The sequence below is a fragment of the Dioscorea cayenensis genome, chromosome 16 (assembly GCF_009730915.1).
Source record: "Dioscorea cayenensis subsp. rotundata cultivar TDr96_F1 chromosome 16, TDr96_F1_v2_PseudoChromosome.rev07_lg8_w22 25.fasta, whole genome shotgun sequence".
Lineage (NCBI taxonomy): Eukaryota > Viridiplantae > Streptophyta > Magnoliopsida > Dioscoreales > Dioscoreaceae > Dioscorea > Dioscorea cayenensis.
Genome location: NC_052486.1, coordinates 7560229 through 7577845, shown reverse-complemented (window position 1 = coordinate 7577845; position 17617 = coordinate 7560229). Strand labels below are relative to the sequence as shown.

At 43.8% G+C, this 17617-nt stretch overlaps 1 non-coding gene across 1 annotated transcript; it reads right to left on the bottom strand.

Moving 5' to 3' along the window:
- Positions 1-432: 432 nt before the first annotated feature.
- LOC120279779 lies at positions 433-539 on the bottom strand. Its single transcript, XR_005542081.1, has one exon. It is a non-coding gene; the product is annotated as a small nucleolar RNA R71 (small nucleolar RNA).
- Between the last annotated feature and the right edge of the window lie 17078 nt (positions 540-17617).

Here is a 17617-nt window from a genome sequence, read left to right as displayed (position 1 = left end):
TAATCCAGCTGATTTGGAAGTAGAAGGATCTGAAAACATGGCAGAACAGAATGATCAACAATGAATACTATCCGATTATGCGGACCTTCGGGTGTTGGGGACACAATCGAGTATTGTCGCCTCCCGATTACTGACTCAGAACTTTGAGCTAAAAGCCGGCATTCATCCATATGCTCTGCAGATAGCTCCGCACAATTTAACGGTTTGGCCGATGAGGATCCAAATAGTCACATAGAGAGCTTCCTCGAGGTGTGCGACATGCAGAAGATAAATGGTGTGATGGATGATGCCATCAAATTGAGAGCCTTCCCATTTTCCTTAAAGGGAGAGAAAAGCGTTGGCTATACTCATTACCTAGAGCATCAATCACTATATGGGAGGAGATGGTAGAAGCTTTTCTAGCCCGTTATTTCCCTCCCGGGAAAAATCGGTGAGCTTAGGAATGAGATCTCATCCTTTATGCAGTTGGAATTGGAGTCTCTATTTGAGACATGGGAATGGTTCAAGGAACTCCTGCGAAAGTGTCTGCAGCACGGATTCCCGGAGTGGATGATTGTTCAAACCTTCTACAATGGTTTAAACCCGAGTATAAGGTAACTCTTGGATGCGGCGGCAGGAGATACCTTAGGTAGCAAGGCCCCTGATGAGGCTCGTCAATTGATTGAGGAAATGGGGTTAAATAGCTACCAGTGGAACGCTAGGGAGAAGAAAAAGGTGGCCAGTCTCCATGAAATTGATGCGGTAACTTCATTGGTGGCCCAAGTGGAGAGTTTGAGTAAGAAGCTAGATCTTATAGCTTCAAATAGAGTTGCGGCCGTGACCAATTGTATCGGTTGTGGTGGAGGACATGCTCCCTCCGATTGCCCAATCGTCATTGGTGATGTTTCTTCGATTGAGAACGTTGACTTTGTAGGTAATGGCATGAGACCTTAAGGGAATCCTCTGACAAAGAACACCTACAATTCGAGGTTGGAAGAATCATCCCAACTTTTCATTGAGTAATCAAGGACCACAGAAGACCATGGGGCCATCGGGTTTCCCAACAACAACAACAAGCCCCTCAAGTGGAAAAATGTAATTTCGGGGCTTGGAAACCCGAATGAGCGATTTGGAGAAGCACTTGGCTAGATTTGTTCAATTGGCAAATACAAGGTTTGAATCAGTCGAGGCTACACTTCGCAACCACACCACCTCCTTGCACAACCTTGAAAATCAAGTGGGGCAAATTGCAAAGTCTCTCTCCGAAAGGCCACATGGAAGTTTACCAAGCAACACGGAAACCAATCCTACAGAACATATGAAGGCGATCACTTTGAGAAGTGGTCGTGAGGTTGAAGGAAGGCTTCTGAGTGAAAAGCCAAAAGAACACGCACCCGAGGTGGTAGAGGTTGAGAAGGGAGTAAACAAAGACAAAGAGGTGGCACCCCCACCATCCAAGCCAAGAATCCCTTACCCCTCTAGATTGAAGAATGACCAAGGGGATGAACAGTATAAGAAGTTTTTGAGTCTGTTCAAGCAACTCCACATCAATATTCCTTTTGTAGAGGCACTTGCTCAAATGCCTAAGTACGCAAGGTTCCTAAAATACCTATTGACCAACAAGAGGAAATTGGAGGAGAGTGCTTCAGTGGTGCTAGATGCTTCATACTCGGCGGTGTTGCAAAAGAACATGCCGAACAAGAAGAAAGACCCGGGAAGCTTCATCATTCCGTGTAACATCGGCAACTTATGTGAGGAAATGGCATTGGCGGATTCAGGGGCAAGTATCAACGTCATGCCATATACTTTCTTCCAAAAGCTAGGCTTAGGAGAGCCTAGGCCTACTCGGATGACTTTACAATTGGCAGACCGAACGGTACGACATCCGAGAGGCATCATTGAAGATGTGCTTGTCAAGATGGACAAGTACATTTTTTCTGTTGACTTTGTAGTGCTAGATGTTGATGAGGATGCAGATGTACACTTGATACTTGGGAGACCATTCTTGCGTACTTCTAAAGCATTGATTAACATGGACGGCGGAGAGCTCACATTTAGAGTTGGAGATGACAAGCTCACATACCGCCTTGCTGAAGCCATGCGGCATTCTCTTGATTTCGATGACACTTTATACTTTCTAAACACTACTGCTGAGCTTATTGATGAATATGTGCAGGAAATGTTCAACCCGGATCCATATGAAGGTTTGTTCGACCAAGAGGAGAACAATGAAGAAGTAATGATGCTTGGGTCGACTGAAGAAGTAACATCTACCCCGGGGATCTTGAAGAAGGTGCTCCCGAAAATGAAGAGGGCTTGAAGACGCAACCGAAAATGCTCCAAGACTGTTAGAGATGTAAAGGAGCCAAGGAAGTTGGACGAACCATTGCTAGGTGGTCCGAAGCCCGATAGTACACCCTATACCATCAAGTGACTTTGCTCATCATGCTTTCGGGAGAATCAGAGAAACAGAGAATCCACACGGGCGTGTGGAAATTATCCACGCCCGTGCGGAAATTCCGCACAGGGCGCGTGTAGCATCCACGCCCGTGGAGTTACCCGATTCCATCCCTATTTAAAGCCGATTCAGCCCCGATTTTGGTATTCTTTTCTCCATCTTTTCCCCAACTTGAGAGAGATCTTCGGCTAGGGTTTTGAGGGGTATTGGCTAGGGTTTTGGAGAGATTCTATGGCTCCGACATCGCACGTCGTTTGGAAGAAGGTTATTGGGAGAGCTTTCGTCAGCATCGATCCGGCGAGGTGTATCCTAGGCCGGACAAAGGATCCCTTACGACTAGTAGAGGACTCTCCACAAGACCATCGACACGACCATCGAGGGGGTTTCTTTATAGATTCATTGCTTTTATATTCGATTTCTTTGATTGTACTTAGCTCCATGGAGAGCTAAACCCCTAATGGGTACTTGGGTGATTGTGAACCCTAGGATGTATTCATTTCTTTGAACTTCTTTATTATGCTTTCAGTAAATTGATGTTTATTGTGAGTTCTAACCTTGAATGGTTGATTGTGTGAACATTTCCCCTAGAGTGACACTAGGGTTGAGAGTTCTTGTTGGTAACCTTGTGAGTGAGTGACACACCACAAGCGTTAGACAAAGCTAGGTTGGAGAGGGTTGAGAGGGTGAGTCGAGAGGTACAAGAGCGTCCCCTTTCCCCTCCGACGTGATAGATTCTACCTCCGTTCCTTGAGTTCTTTATGGCTATAATAGAGTGAATGGTCTAAGGGATGAACCTCCGCTGGGGCCTAGTTGCGCGTGCAATGGAGTGAAGCGTTGAGGGGACCTTAGTATCTAGGGCTTAATTGTGGCTAGGGACCTTCTGCCTGGACCAAAGTGTTAGGTCTATAATTAGGAAGCGATTTATCACTTGGAATCCCTAGAGCTCATTGCAACTTTGTTCGAGTCCGAGGTTGAGAGGTTATTTAATCTCTCCTCCGGGACATGAATAGAGTTAGGCATAGTTGACTTTAGATTTGGGACTATGTATGTAAGTATTTCCATGACTCACCATTGCATTGATTAGGAAGCATAATAGAGAGTTCTTGCACTTGAAGCGATTATCCTATGTGAAGGATCATCCGAGTACCCCATCTTTATCGATTGCCTTAACTCCTCCTTACTTTTGCTCTCTTACTTGTTGCCTTTAATTGTTGAGAATTGAATCATTATCACACTTATCATTGTTGATACTCCACATAGCTAAGAATCGAATTAAGTGTCATTACTCCCTAATCCCTGTGGATTCAACCCCGCTCTCCCGGGATTATTACTTTGACAAACCCGTGCACTTGCGGGATATATGCAAGGGGAACTTGTCAACCTCAATAAGAAGATCCTCTTATTCTTATTGAGTGAGTTATTGACTTATTTGATTCGATTGGCTTGGTCTTTTACCCGAACGGAAGAAATGGCTTTTTTTTATGCGTATGCTCCTACACCAGTTACTACAACAGACTGATTTTTTTATTGATTTCCTGACTTTGGTTCTTGTTAATACTACCCATTAGTGGAGCTAGGAAATTCGATTGTTTAACCTAAGGCAATGAAATTGTTGCGATGGAAGTTTTGGCTATTCCCTTTGCTTGTCTTCCTGGTACCGCGGACTCACTTTCTCTCTCGATTGAAGTTTTGGGATCAATTGATTATGCCTGGTGTGTGTGCCGGTTAAGGTTAACAATGCCTCTGACCGCCCCTATCTCTAAAGGGGCTTATGTAACTGGTCTCGCTGACTTAACCGCTGACAGGCTTTTATTCTCATATAGATCTCAAACAAATGCTTTTTTTATTCTATTGTATGTAAGGATGGATGATAATGGGTTTCGCCGTCCCCATAGCCAGAAGCCTGATCTACTCTCTCTGGTCATTGACTCAGTCAGCTTCTACTCTGTCTATTGAACTAGAATCCCCCTTCTCTAATAATGCGTGGAACTGAGTTAATTGGAAGGAATCTTTGATGAAACTTGTCTAAGAGCCGTGCACTGATGTAGCGTGTGGAAAGTGAACATGTTCTTGCACTGATATAAAGACATAGATCAAGGGCAAGGGCTTGACACAGAGATTCCCAGCTTTGAACTGTGACGCTTCTGTGGTCACTCCAATCGCTTGATAAAGGGCTCCCTTCTCTAAGGCCTATCTCTGGGATGCCCCCTTTCACACTTTTGCTTGACCTTGCTTTGAGCATTCACCCTATCTATTTTTGTCACCCTAGGTTGCCTCAGTCTCATTTGTCTTCGTTTTCTATCCCATAATGCGATCAGTCACATTCAAATGGATACCGCTTTCCAAACAAGCTCAATCTCACTTGAGTTCTTGGTCTTCCGGGAAGGAGGGTCTTGGTCTTCCAATCCATCAACAAGTAGACATACAGAAGATAAAGGGATCAGAAGCAGATTAGGAGGAGTTTGCGCTTCACGTGATGACAAGATAGGATCAAGATACCTTTGCTTCCGGTTGACATGGAAGGAGAGTATGCACCATTGAGCCGGGTAAACCATGATTGAGCCATAGGGGCACACACCTCTAGGATCACTATACGACTCATCCTCCTTCAAGACTCGACAAGGAGAAGGTGAATCCATACAAACAAGCAAAGCACCGTTGGTCATATGGGGAAGGTAGGGCCAGTAGGAAAGGATGCCGATTCTCCTGCTACTGTTCTAGCTCCTCGAGAAGGAAGAAAGTAAGGCTCGAAAGCATCATCGACATGCGGCCGCCTTTGTTTTTGGCTTCGATCATCTATGGTCTACCAACTGCCTTCACTTACTGCTGCCGAACACCGGTATAACCAGTGAAAAAGGAATGCCTTGCTCTCATGTTCGTAGTACATAAGATGCGACATTACCTAATTTCATTGGTCTTACCCACTAATTACCTGGTGTCAGGAGTTAACCCTTTAAAGATCCTTGTGACCAAAGCAGGTTCACTGAACACCCGATAGACGATAAGGCTTGAATAGTATGACATAATATTCGTACCACAAAAGGCTGTGAAAGGGCAGGCACTAGCAGATTTATTGGAAGCACATCCTCTACGGGAGCACTTCAAATTGCTATGCAAGAAGAATTGCCTGACGAAGCAGTCTAATGCACTGAAGTCGCATCAAGACCCACATCAAAAGCCTGGGAGATGTATTTTGACTGTGCCTCAAGAACAGATGAGAAAGGACATCCAACATTAGGGCTCAGAAAAGTCTTTATTACTCCCGAAGGCAACATGATATGATCCCGTATTCCTTCACTTACTTTGTCGGAGTTATGTTCCAACAATGTGTCAGAATACACAGTTCTGATTATTTGAATGGAACTAGCTCGTGATTCGATCTTTGGTAATAGAATATCTCGGTGTTCCCGCTTTCTCCTTAGACGGATGGCTCTCCTTTTTTTCGCTGGTAAATAGGGGATATGATCCACTCTACTCTGGCAGCTGAGCTTCTTTACTCTCTCTTGTGCAGGTTGTTCAATACTCCCCTCAATCAAGGGAACGACGCTTTCATCCACTCCTCATGAAGAAGATTTAGAAAAAAGTGAAGAAATTCTCTTTTGTGGGTTTCATAAGAAAGAGAAAGATCCCGATTGGTTGGCAAACATTGTTTCAGTGACCAAGAAGAACGGGTGGATTCGGGTTTGCATTGACTTCAGAGACCTGAATAACGCATTCCCTAAGGACAAATTTCCTCTGTTGATCGTGGAAATCATGATAGACAATACCCGCAGATATGAACAGATGTCTTTCATGGATGGCTTGTCCGGTATAACCAAATAAAAAAATGGATCCAGACGAAAAAAAGGCACACGTCCTTTAGAACTCCATTCGCACGTACTCGCTATACAGTGATGCCATTCGGTCTTAAAAATGCTGGTGCCACGTACCTTACTAGAAAGGGCTATGATGCAGATATTTTGAGATCAACAACATAAAATAGTAGAGTGTTACGTGGATGACGTCGCAGTTAAAAGTAGAAAGAAGATCACCTCGCAGATCCACGAAGGGTCTTGGAGATACTTCGAAAAGCGTAACATGAGGATGAATCCCTCGATCATGCTTTCTGGGGGTAGTAACTGGAAAGTTATTGGGATTTGTTATTACAAAAAGATGGAATCACAGCTTGGCCCAGAAAAAAACTACATCCATCCTTGAAAATGAAACCACCAACTAACCTCCGGGAACTCAAACGGCTACAAAGAAGAAATACCTCCTTCGAAGATTCAACTAAAACCTATCGTGAAGGTGTTAACCGTTTTCACGCCTAATGAAGAAAGGGATCGAAAAAAAGTATGGGATCAAGCCTCGTGACAACGCTGTTCCAGAGCATCAAGCAATACTTAACACAACCACCAGTCCCCAGCCCTAGACCCACCCACCCGACCACTTTCTCTCATACTGTTAGCTTTCTGTATGGCTATGGGGAGGAACTCTCTCTGTCAATGGAAGTTGTTCTCATCTAGTCGACATCAATTCTTTTCTATTAAATATGAAAATTGCTCGGGCAGACGTATTTCAAGTACAAAGTGGACTACACGAAACCCAATGGATAGATCTTCCTATTCGTTGTTGACGCCATTAATTCAAAAACATTATAACATATCGGGCTTTTCGACGTCGGGTCGGGACCTCACCGGAATATTCGTGAAAGTCTCTACACTCAGCTCATGTGTGCCTAAAGTCTTATTTCGAAGATTCCTTTACCGGTGAAGGGTTGTGTGAAGCCCTCGAGCCCCGACTCAAATATTCTTGACCTGCGATTCCACCAAGCACCCAACCGCACATCTCTGTCACGGCTGATTCCGTGGATACCTGGAGACCAGTTCCATGGCTTCTGACCTGCAAAAGGTCATATACCTTCCACTGAAGACCAAAGCGCAGGAATTCTCTTTTTACTTCTGCACTCGATCTCCAGCTTTGGGTTACCACTAGAGCTGAAAATAAGTGCTCGAACGTTGGGTTGGGTCCTCCTCCATAGCTAGGGAGTGAGACCATCGAAGATACTCAAGCCAAGAACGCATCCAATTAAGGTACAACGTTCGCTCAAGAATCTTGATTTCACTGTCAAAATGGAATTCACTAGGATCAATTCTCAGATCTTTAGGTTTCATCGCATCCTTGACGTGGAAAACTAGGAAGCCCTTCAAGTAGCTGCCTACGGGAAAACCATAGACACTCATTCTATTCGTTGGAAATCGTATTTTCCTGTTTTTTAAAAAAGTCCTACGACACTGCCATCTGTACAGTAGCAAACAATTTCGAGTAGTGTGGCATATCCTGGAGTATCGCCGCCAATTCCTAGCGAAAGTTCTTTAGTGATTTCCTCGTATCAACGATAAAACTCCCTTAATATCTCTTGCAGAAATGGTTTGATCTGTATTTCAATGTACCAATTTCGATGACGCATTCTCCTGGAACCAGAAAAGATTGAATCTCCGTCTATCCCCAGAAGGCCCTCCCGAAGACGACATTGCTTGAAACATAAAAAGAAGACGGGTGAATCCCTCTCTGTAATAAGATAGATTTTTTTCAAGTGAATTTCCCACCTTGGGACGAAAAGGAAGAATTTCCCTGAATCATAAAGAGAAGAGGCACTCGATCCATCGAGGTAGCAAACAAGCAGGAGGAAGGATCATAAAGACAAGGTTGGTTTGCTCGGGGAAGAGGTAACTAGCTGCTTAAGTAGTTGCAGCAGTTGATCTCAAATAGGCAAGGTTGGCTTGGGGATAGATTAGAGCGTCGGGTTCCAAGTTCTATATACCTATGAGACTCGTTACAACAGTTTTTTTCTTTTGGCTTTCCCAGCAAAAGCCCAGATGTTGAAGCAGGTTATAGAGAGATGGAATTCCACACTCGAATCACTCACAAGGGGTGGAAAGAGGAATTCCACACTGAATCACTCACAAGGGGTGGAAAGAGGAGTTCCACAGATAGAATTTACTTATAAATAAAAATAAAAAGGAGAATGGTTGGCCCAGCAAGAAACTGTAGGCCGGAGCAATGTCCATCACCTGGAATAGTATGTCAAAAGTGTAGGGACCAATTTGAATTGGTATCTCAATATCCCCGATCACCTCTCGGCGTGTTCCATCAAAAGCCCGCACTATCATTGTACTAGGTCTCATGTGTGACGTATCCACCGGAAGTTTGGCCAATGTTGACCTTGGCATCACATTCCGGGATGATCCATTATCAATGAGTACCCTTGCCACAACGTGATCTTTGCACTTCACCGAAATATGGAGAGCTTTATTGTGCCCAGTAACGTCAGGTCATCAGTGAAAGTGATTAAATTCGCTGCTGTTATATTTCCCACAATGCCATCGAGCTTCTCTACGGTAATGTCATGACAAACATGGGCTTGATTCACAGCACATTCAACAAGGCTTGGCGATGTGGCTTAGAGCTTAGGACCAACGATAGCAGCAAAATGCGGGCAGGTCTACGGTTCAATTGTTCAATTACCTTATATTCACTCTGTTTGATCAATTTCAAAAACTCACAAGCTTCCTTTTCAGTGACCGGTTTCTTGTGGTCTGTATTTCGAACTACAACCGGCTCCACAATGTGAGCATCATATCATGATGAGAACCCTTACCTAACAACTCCTCATGGGCTTCTCCTTTCTTCGCCTTTCCAACTCCTCATTACGAAGCTTTTCCAAGTCCTCTGGAGTATAGCATCTACCGCTCCTGATCATCCCACCTACTCAAGATATATTGGTTACTGTATAAGCTATTGGGGTTGTACTGTGAGCTGTAGGATTTAAAAGGACTGCTTGATAGTCATATTTCCATGGAACTGCCCTCGTGTCTTTACTTTATAAATAAGGAAAAGGGCGGAGTCACTCTTTTAATTCTTCGCTCGTAAGGCGAGCACTGAAGCTTCTTTGGAGAGGGCAGGATGATTATAGGGACGTCTCGTGGGAGATAAAGCCCCTCCCGACAGCGTAGAATGATCCAACAAATGAAAGAAAGGATCGGTTTTGTCAAGCATTGGTTGCAAGATAAAAATTGGACTTCCCCTTGTCGAATTCACCTCAGGCTTTGTTTGGGGCCGGAGTCAGACCTATAATATATAATATAAGGAGAAGCCCGAACCCGTGTATCACCGGATCCATAAAAGTGATGTCAAATTTCGATATGATTGAGAGGGCCCCTCTTTTAATGATGAGTGGGATCACATTACGATAGGGAACAAGCTCTTTGCGCCCCACGTATGGCTTCCACTGTGATGTTCGGTAAATAGTATACCGAGGGGGCTGCTGCTTCGATTTCACTCGTTGAAGAATGTCTTTCCTTTGAAAAACTTGTATCTGGCTGGAACGGGTAACTAAACTATACAATCAAAAGTGATAAGGTAATATTCGCCTGAAGCGGATGGAGACCTCTAACTACGGTCGAGTACTGCTTTTCTTCCTCTACCTAGATACTTGGCATCTACAGCTCCTACTCCTTCTACTGCCACTTCTGACTCTCGCTCCGACTGCTGACAGAACCATCTCTTTAATGCCCTTCCTGAACATCCGGATTGGGATGAATCATTTACTCCTATGGATGTTAAGGGGAGGAATGCTATTTTTATTTCCATTTTTACTAGTATGATGACTAATGGACAATAGACGAAATCCCTTCTTTTGTACTACTTTACCGACTCCATCTCAGTCTGACTACCATCTGACATCGGGTCAAGCAGGCCATGCTCCACCCATGACCGGTCGGTCAAACCATGTCCAGCTGTCTCAATTGACTAACACTTGACTCTTCCGCCCCCTGCCCCGGTCAATAGGCACAACCCAACTTGCGTTATCGGCAACCTCTATACCCGATCGATTCTTTTTCTTAACGCAATCAGGGTTATCCATGTCTAGCAAAGCAAGAGCCTTCTTCCCATGTTCCTGGTCTATCTATCCAGCCTAACTCAGGCTACCCTTCACAACCCAATGTAGGACCCCATGACCGAATCCCCTCGCTTGTAGGATTTGAAAGAGTCTCTTTTGGGGTTAACCCTAACCCCCCCTCCTCATCCAACCGGGAATGCATCTCATCTTTTGATCTTCAATTCCCGGGAAGATTTCGAGCGACAGATCTTAGAGTTAACCCAAGAGGCTACAACTTAAAAATTTTCTCTGGCAGCTATGTGCCATTGTCCAAATGTTATTCTACCACCCTGGTACAATATACCTAAGTTTGCGAAGTTTGATGGGAAAGGTGACCTACACCATCACTTGCTACTTTTCATTTCCGACACTCCCCCCGGGATAATAAGGGCAACCTTATTTATCTCTTCCAGAAGAGCTTGAAAGGAGATGCCTTAGGTGGTTTGTGAGTCTCCCGGTTGGGTTGGTAGCATCACATCCTTCGAGGATCTCGCCACTAACTTTCTCAACCATCCTATCTTATTAGCAAGAAGCCAACCATCGCCAATCTTCAGAACAGAGCTCAACGCCCTGAAGAGGACTTGAAAGCCTTTGTTAGTAGATTTAGGGAGGTTCTAATAAAAACCGAGATCCCTTTACCCCAATCTCAAGCTGTCCAGATGCTAGTCTTAAGGAATCTTAAGATTTGGTTGACCGAGCAGAAGTAGAAGAGGGATGGATTCATTGCCGCAACTGGGCAAGCGAAGTTTGTTAGCTTTCTTTGAGGTCTTTAATGAAAACAGGGCAAAGCAAGGAAATCGAAGAGAGGTAGATTATACCAACTCCAACTAATAGCATCCGAAAGATGAAGCCCTCAACCGAAGGACTCTTTTATCGAAGAACTCATGGGAACTTGCATAATCAAGACTACTGAAGAAGATGTTCATACTTCAGAGAATACAACCCAATCAGAGCAACATCTCGAAGAACATATGGAGAAATAAGAAAAATGGCCTCAAGCAAAGGCGAAAAGCAAGACGGTGATTCTTTGCTTTGAAGCTCGTTTTTAAGCGGTTGGAAACGAGAAGTATTGGATATGTTTAGTCCTTATCTCCTCAAGCATCCGGTAATACCATTTTTTTTTGCTTAGAATAGAAAATGTTTCTTTCCTTCCGAGATGATCAACCTAGCCCTCTCCGATAAAAGAAAAAGTGAAGCTCTTCGAATTAGCATAGCAGAAAATATTGTGTTTCATCTTTTCTTATAAGGAACAGTTTACAGCTATGTGGCTTGACCCTGTAGTACTCTTCTAAATATTTTAGGTAACAGGTTCTTGTGCCCAAATCGGTTAGCATCTATTGTTGAAGACGGAAACTGATGCCTTTTTTCCCTTTATCACCTAATTTGTATCAAGTTTGAGACGAGGTTGAAGATATTAAAATTCTAATGAAGTGTCATGGTGATCAAATTGTGTGGACAACAAGCCCAGATGGTGAGTATTCTATAGATTCTGCATGAGAAAGTCTTATATAGAATCTCCGCTGATGGTTGAATGGGCTGGATTGGTTTGGTTTAGTAGCCATGTGCCTCGGTTTTCTTTTATTACTTGGATGGCTCTTCGGAAAGCACTGCTCAGTCAAGATATCTTGGTCTCTTGTGGTATAGTATTCTAATTAGTCGATCTAGTTGCTGCTTATGCAGGATGCACGTGGAAGACCATGATCACTTATTCTTTTGGTCTTCCTATTCAAAGAAAGTGTGGAGATCTATCCTTGGCAGATGTCGGTCTCATAGGAGAGGGCGGTTCACATGGGATAAGGAGATCAGGGGGGTCTGAGACCCTTTTTTGGGTTATGCAAATCCGAAGAAAGATGCTTTTTCTGTGCAACAGTGTACTGCGAGTGAACGTAACTCTCAAATTTTTCCAAAAATCAATATAAGCCATGGGAAGAGATAATATAATAGTTATGATCACTAGGGATACCGGAAACAGATTCCTTAGTTTGCGAGATGCAGTGGACGACGCTCCCAAGAGTAGAGAATTCCTAGACTCTTGGTAGATTTCAGTCAAATTTACTGTTGCATCTCCCACATGTTGTTCATGGCGCCCTCCGGACCCAGATATGTGGTGCTTGAACACGCACGATTGGTTCTCTTAGAGGTGATTTTGTAGGGTATGTATGCATCTTAAGAGACCATGCTGGACAGCCAAAAGTAGCGATTACAGCTAGGTGTCCTCCTTTCTCCATCCTTGTGCATGAGCTTGAGGTAATTCGAAGAGGAGTGGAAGAGGGCCGTATCTAGATAATGAGCTAAACGGCTTCTATGCCCATCTTTAAGCTGAAGGCCAGTTGAAATGATTTAATATAGCAGAGTGGGATCTGATGGGATATGGTGCGCCTCTAAGAAGTCAGCCAAAGCTTGGCCCTTGACAGCTTTTCGTGGAACATAAATGATGTCGAATTGCGACAAGAGAATGGACCACTTTGGTAGCTGTGCATTCAGAGAGCCTAAAAAAATCTTCTTAGGGCGGAATACGGCTCATCAAGTCAAGTAATGTGGCAACTTGAGTACTGCTCACATTAATGCGAGGCATTCCTTTTCAACAGGAGGATATCGGTCTTCTGCTCCGACCATCATCTGACTTAGGTAATACATACAGGGCCCTCTCTTTTCCTTCGTCATCTTTTTGGGCCAGGAGTGCCCCCAGTGAGTAGTCGAGAGCGCAGATGTCACATATAAATGGTCATCCTATTACAGGGGTGGCTAATATCGGCGGCTTAGTCAGGTATTCTTTTATGCTTTCAAATGCATCTTGGCATGTTTGGTCCCAGAAACTCCACTCCTTTCTTCATTAGATGAAAAAAAGGTGTTGGAATCGACTTATAGAAAACTACTGCTTTTTTGTTAGCGAGTACAGTTCAAACAGAACTGAGAAGTTAAGCTTATAAGTGTCTACGTAAGGAGACGGTCCAGTAAGTTAAAGTCAGAACGCGTGTGGAAGATAGAGCTCAGGCACCTACGTAAACTCCTGAAGTTCCGGGTTGGTGAGAGGGAGGTTTATAGATAAACTACTGATGTTACGGTAGAAATCCTATCTCTCGGTTATCAAAGAACCGCTTCATATGCTTATGTCTCAGCAGATGATCAACGAGATCGAATGATTACTCTAGGCAGGCTTTATCCGGACCGGACGATCAAATAGAAAGAATGGATATCTCCCATGTGGTTTGCGCCTACTTTCCTTAGGTTAAGTGTTACTAATAAATGCTTGAGTAGACATATTTTTATATATGTTTTACATGCATTGAGCATCATTTTTACTATGGTTTATGTCTCATATTGTGTATTTGGTGTTCTTTTATGCATATAGGTTGTGAATGCCTTGAAGAGTAAAAAGGAAGCAAAGTTGGGCTATAAAGACATAATGTTGGGAGTTCTTGTTCAATTCAAGGACCAAGACACGAGAAGAGTTTATAAACGTGGAGATGTGTGCCAACTTCCAAGAAGATTCAAGTCAATTCACTAGTTGGAAGGGCACAAAGGCAGCCACATCTTCATGTTTCTTCTCTTTGTGAAGATTACAAGACCTCTCAAAGATACATCGATGAAGAAAAGTTTTATAGCCTACCACATGGACGTGTGCTCGGACATGTGGCCTCAAGAGAAGATTGATTGGACCGCATTTTGTGAAAATCACTGTAAGTTTTATAGCAGTACTGTTTCAAAATTACTGTTGATGCGCCCGCGTGAAAATTTCTACGGCCCACGCGGCCGCGTGGAAAATCCACACGGGCGCGTGAGGGCATGTGACAGGCGCGATCTAAGGCCTATAAATAGCCGTTTTGCCCTATTCTTTCTCATCTTTTGTGCGGCTCTTGAGGGGTGAGATGACTAGGGTTTGGAGAGGAGGTCTTTGCGGCTTTGGAGGCGCTTCGTCACCAACTTTGATCGATTCCTCCTCCGTCATAGCATCAAGGAAGCCACCGGTGAACCTAGCTTCGGAGTGGGTCCTTCAAGACATCGAAGCTCTTCATCAAGGCCATCAGTTCATATATAAGGGGGTTTATTTCTATAGTTTTAATGTACTTTCATTCATTGATGGTGTGTTTTGTATGTTGCTCCATGGAGAGCTAAAACCCTAGAGGGTATTTGGGCTTTTGAATCCTAGGATTCTCATCTTTTGTGGATTTGCTTAGTGTTTCTATTTAATCCGAGTTTGATTAAGTTTTAATCTTGTATTCTCATTGCTTGCTTGTTTAATTAATCCTTATGGTTGATTGGATTTGCATGATTTGTTACTTTGGTGTGAGAGAGGTCTCCATTAGAGTTAGAACTTCAAGGTTAAAGAGGGTTGAGAGGGTGAGTCATGAGATAGTGGAGTGTCCCCTCTCCCTTCCGATTGAGTGTATTCTATCTCCGTTCCTTAAGCTCTATGCAACCATATTTGGTGTGAGGCTTGAGATTGAGAGATTTCTCCACTGGGACCTTGTAGGGGGTTAGGATCCTTCGTCGGGAATTAGGGTTGGATCAATCTTTAGGAATCGGATACAACTCTTGGAATCCCCTAGAGTGCTTTGCATCATATGTGGTGTGAGGTGTTGAGATTGAGCGATTTCTCCACCCGGACCTCGTAGGGGAGTAGTATCGGTGATCGGGAGGCCGGATCCGATTATATTTGGATTTCCATGACTTAACTTACTCATCATAGAAACACTTTGCTTATTCGAGTACCCTAATACCTGAATCCTAGGGGGAGCATTGCTCGAATACCCCACTTTTATCGATTGAGATCTCCATCCATTTAACCCTTGCATATTCGCCTCCGGTATTCACTTCTTCACACATTAGATCACCACAACTTTCCATTTATCATTAGGTTAGAAAGCGTAGAAGAAGTTAGTACTTGTAGCCCCTGCTCCCTCGTGGATTCGACTCAACCACTCACCGGTAATTATTACTCGACACCCTGCAGCACTTGCGGTTTACACGCATATTCGGACGCTTGTCGCTATCATAGAGCATTAGCTCAACTCAAAGCCTTTCTATCCTTTTTCTTTCCAAGCAATCAATCACGGCTAAGCAAACTAGGTAAGCCTACCCTAAGGGGGCCTCGCCCGACTCCGAGGGGTCAAGAGGTCGACCAAACCCCCGATTCGCACGCCCAGAAGAAATAGATAGTCTGTGAATGATGGATCAATAGGGACCTTATTACCCATGGGCATTTCCATAATATGCTCTTTCATCTTTGCTTTCGTTCGTGATAGAGGTTAAGAAAAGAGGTGAATCAAAGCATGTGAAAAAGCATCAAAAGGAAAGATTGAGTGGACAATGAATGGATAGTGCACAGTTCTTCATAAGTCCGATAGCACGAACGATAGATTGTAAATCTTCCCACTAGTACTTTGGCAAGGTCCCCTTGCTTATATCCCGCAAGTGCACGGGTTTGTCAAAATAATAATCCCGGATGAGCGGGGTCGAATCCACAGGGAGTAGGGAGTAAAGACACTTAATTCGATTCTTAGCTATGTAGAGTATCAACAATGATAAGTGTGGAATTGATTCAATTCTCAGAAATTAAAAGCAACAAGTAAGAGAGTAAAAGTAAGGAGGAGGCAAGGCAATCGATAAAGATGGGGTACTGGATGATGCTTCACCTAGGATAATCGCTTCAAGTGCAAGAACTCTCTATTATGCTTCCTAATCAATGCAATGGTGAGTCGTGAAAATCCTTACATACATAGTCCCAAATCTAAGGTCAACTATGCCTAACTCTATACACTGTCCCGAGGAGAAATCGAACAATCTCAACACCTCGCACTCTGCATAGAGTTCCAATGAGCTCTAGGGATTCCAAGTGATAAATCTCTTCCCTAGATTTAGACCCTAACCCCTTTGGTCCGGACGGAAGGTCCCTCGCCACAATTAAGCCCCTAGATACTAAGATCACCCTCAACGCTTCACCCATTGCACGCGCAGAACTAGGCCCCGCAATGGAGGTTCATCCCTTAGACCATTCACTCTATTATGGCCAGTAAAGAACTCGAGGAAAGGAGGTAGAATCTATCACGTCGGAGGGGAAAGGGGCGCCTCACGTGCCTCTCGACTCACTCTCTCAACCCTCTCCAACCTAGCTTTGTCTAACGCTCATGGTGTGTAACTCACTCACAATGTTACCAATAAGAACTCTCAACCCTAGTGTCACTCTAGGGGAAATGTTCATACAATCAAGCATTCAAGGTTGGAACTCACAATAAACATCAATTTATTGAAAGCATAATAAAGAAGTTCAAAGAAACGAATACATCCTAGGGTTCACAATCACCCAAGTACCCACTAGGGGTTTTTGCTCTCCATGGAGCTAAGTACAATCAAAAGAAATAGAATGTAAAAAGCAATGAATCCATAAAGAAACCCCGTCGATAGTCGTGGTCGATGGTCTTGTGGAAAGTCGCTCTACTCGTCGTCCAAGGATTCCTTCGTCCGAGTATGAGGATACGCCTCGATCGAAGCTCCCCTACCAACCTTCTTCCCTAATGGAATAACGATGTCGGAGCCATAGAACCTCTCCAAAAACCTTGGCCAATACCCCTCGAAACCCTAGCCAAGTCCCTCTGAAGTTGGGGAAAAGATGGAGAAAAAATGCCAAAATCGAAATCGAATCAGACTCATCGCAGGCGTGCACTGCATACATGCGCCCGTGCGGAATTTCCACACGTGCGGGTAATTTCCACACGCCTGTGTGGATTCTCGAAATCTGTCATTTTCGCCTCGTATAAACGAGAATCGCTACGAGTGTTTTGTTACATTAATTTGCTACAATAACCTGCTACAGTACTATGCCAAAAAATACTCCCGAATCCACTTTTCATCGAGGTAACATAAACGGGCACACGTTTATGCCGTGGATCACTTTGCTTCTTCAATGACGGATAAGTTGATGGAGATCTTGTTCTATGTGCATAAGTCAGAATGCTTGAGTGTGACTGCCCTTGTGCCCCTCCAAATGGTTGTGCAAACTCAAATACGGGGAGGTTGGCACACACTCTAGCATCTCGCACCCGACTTATATCTTCGCATTTGAACCTTAGCAAGATTTTCTCCAAAATCGGTGCATTGTGATCCACATTGGCTTCTTTCCTTCATAATTTGTTTCACAACCCTACCTACATAAAAGTAACATAAAAACACACATATTAATGTAAAAAAACCCAAGAAAAGTAATGCTCAACATAAGGAAAGAATGCTTTGCATTCATATCACTAACACTATCATACTTA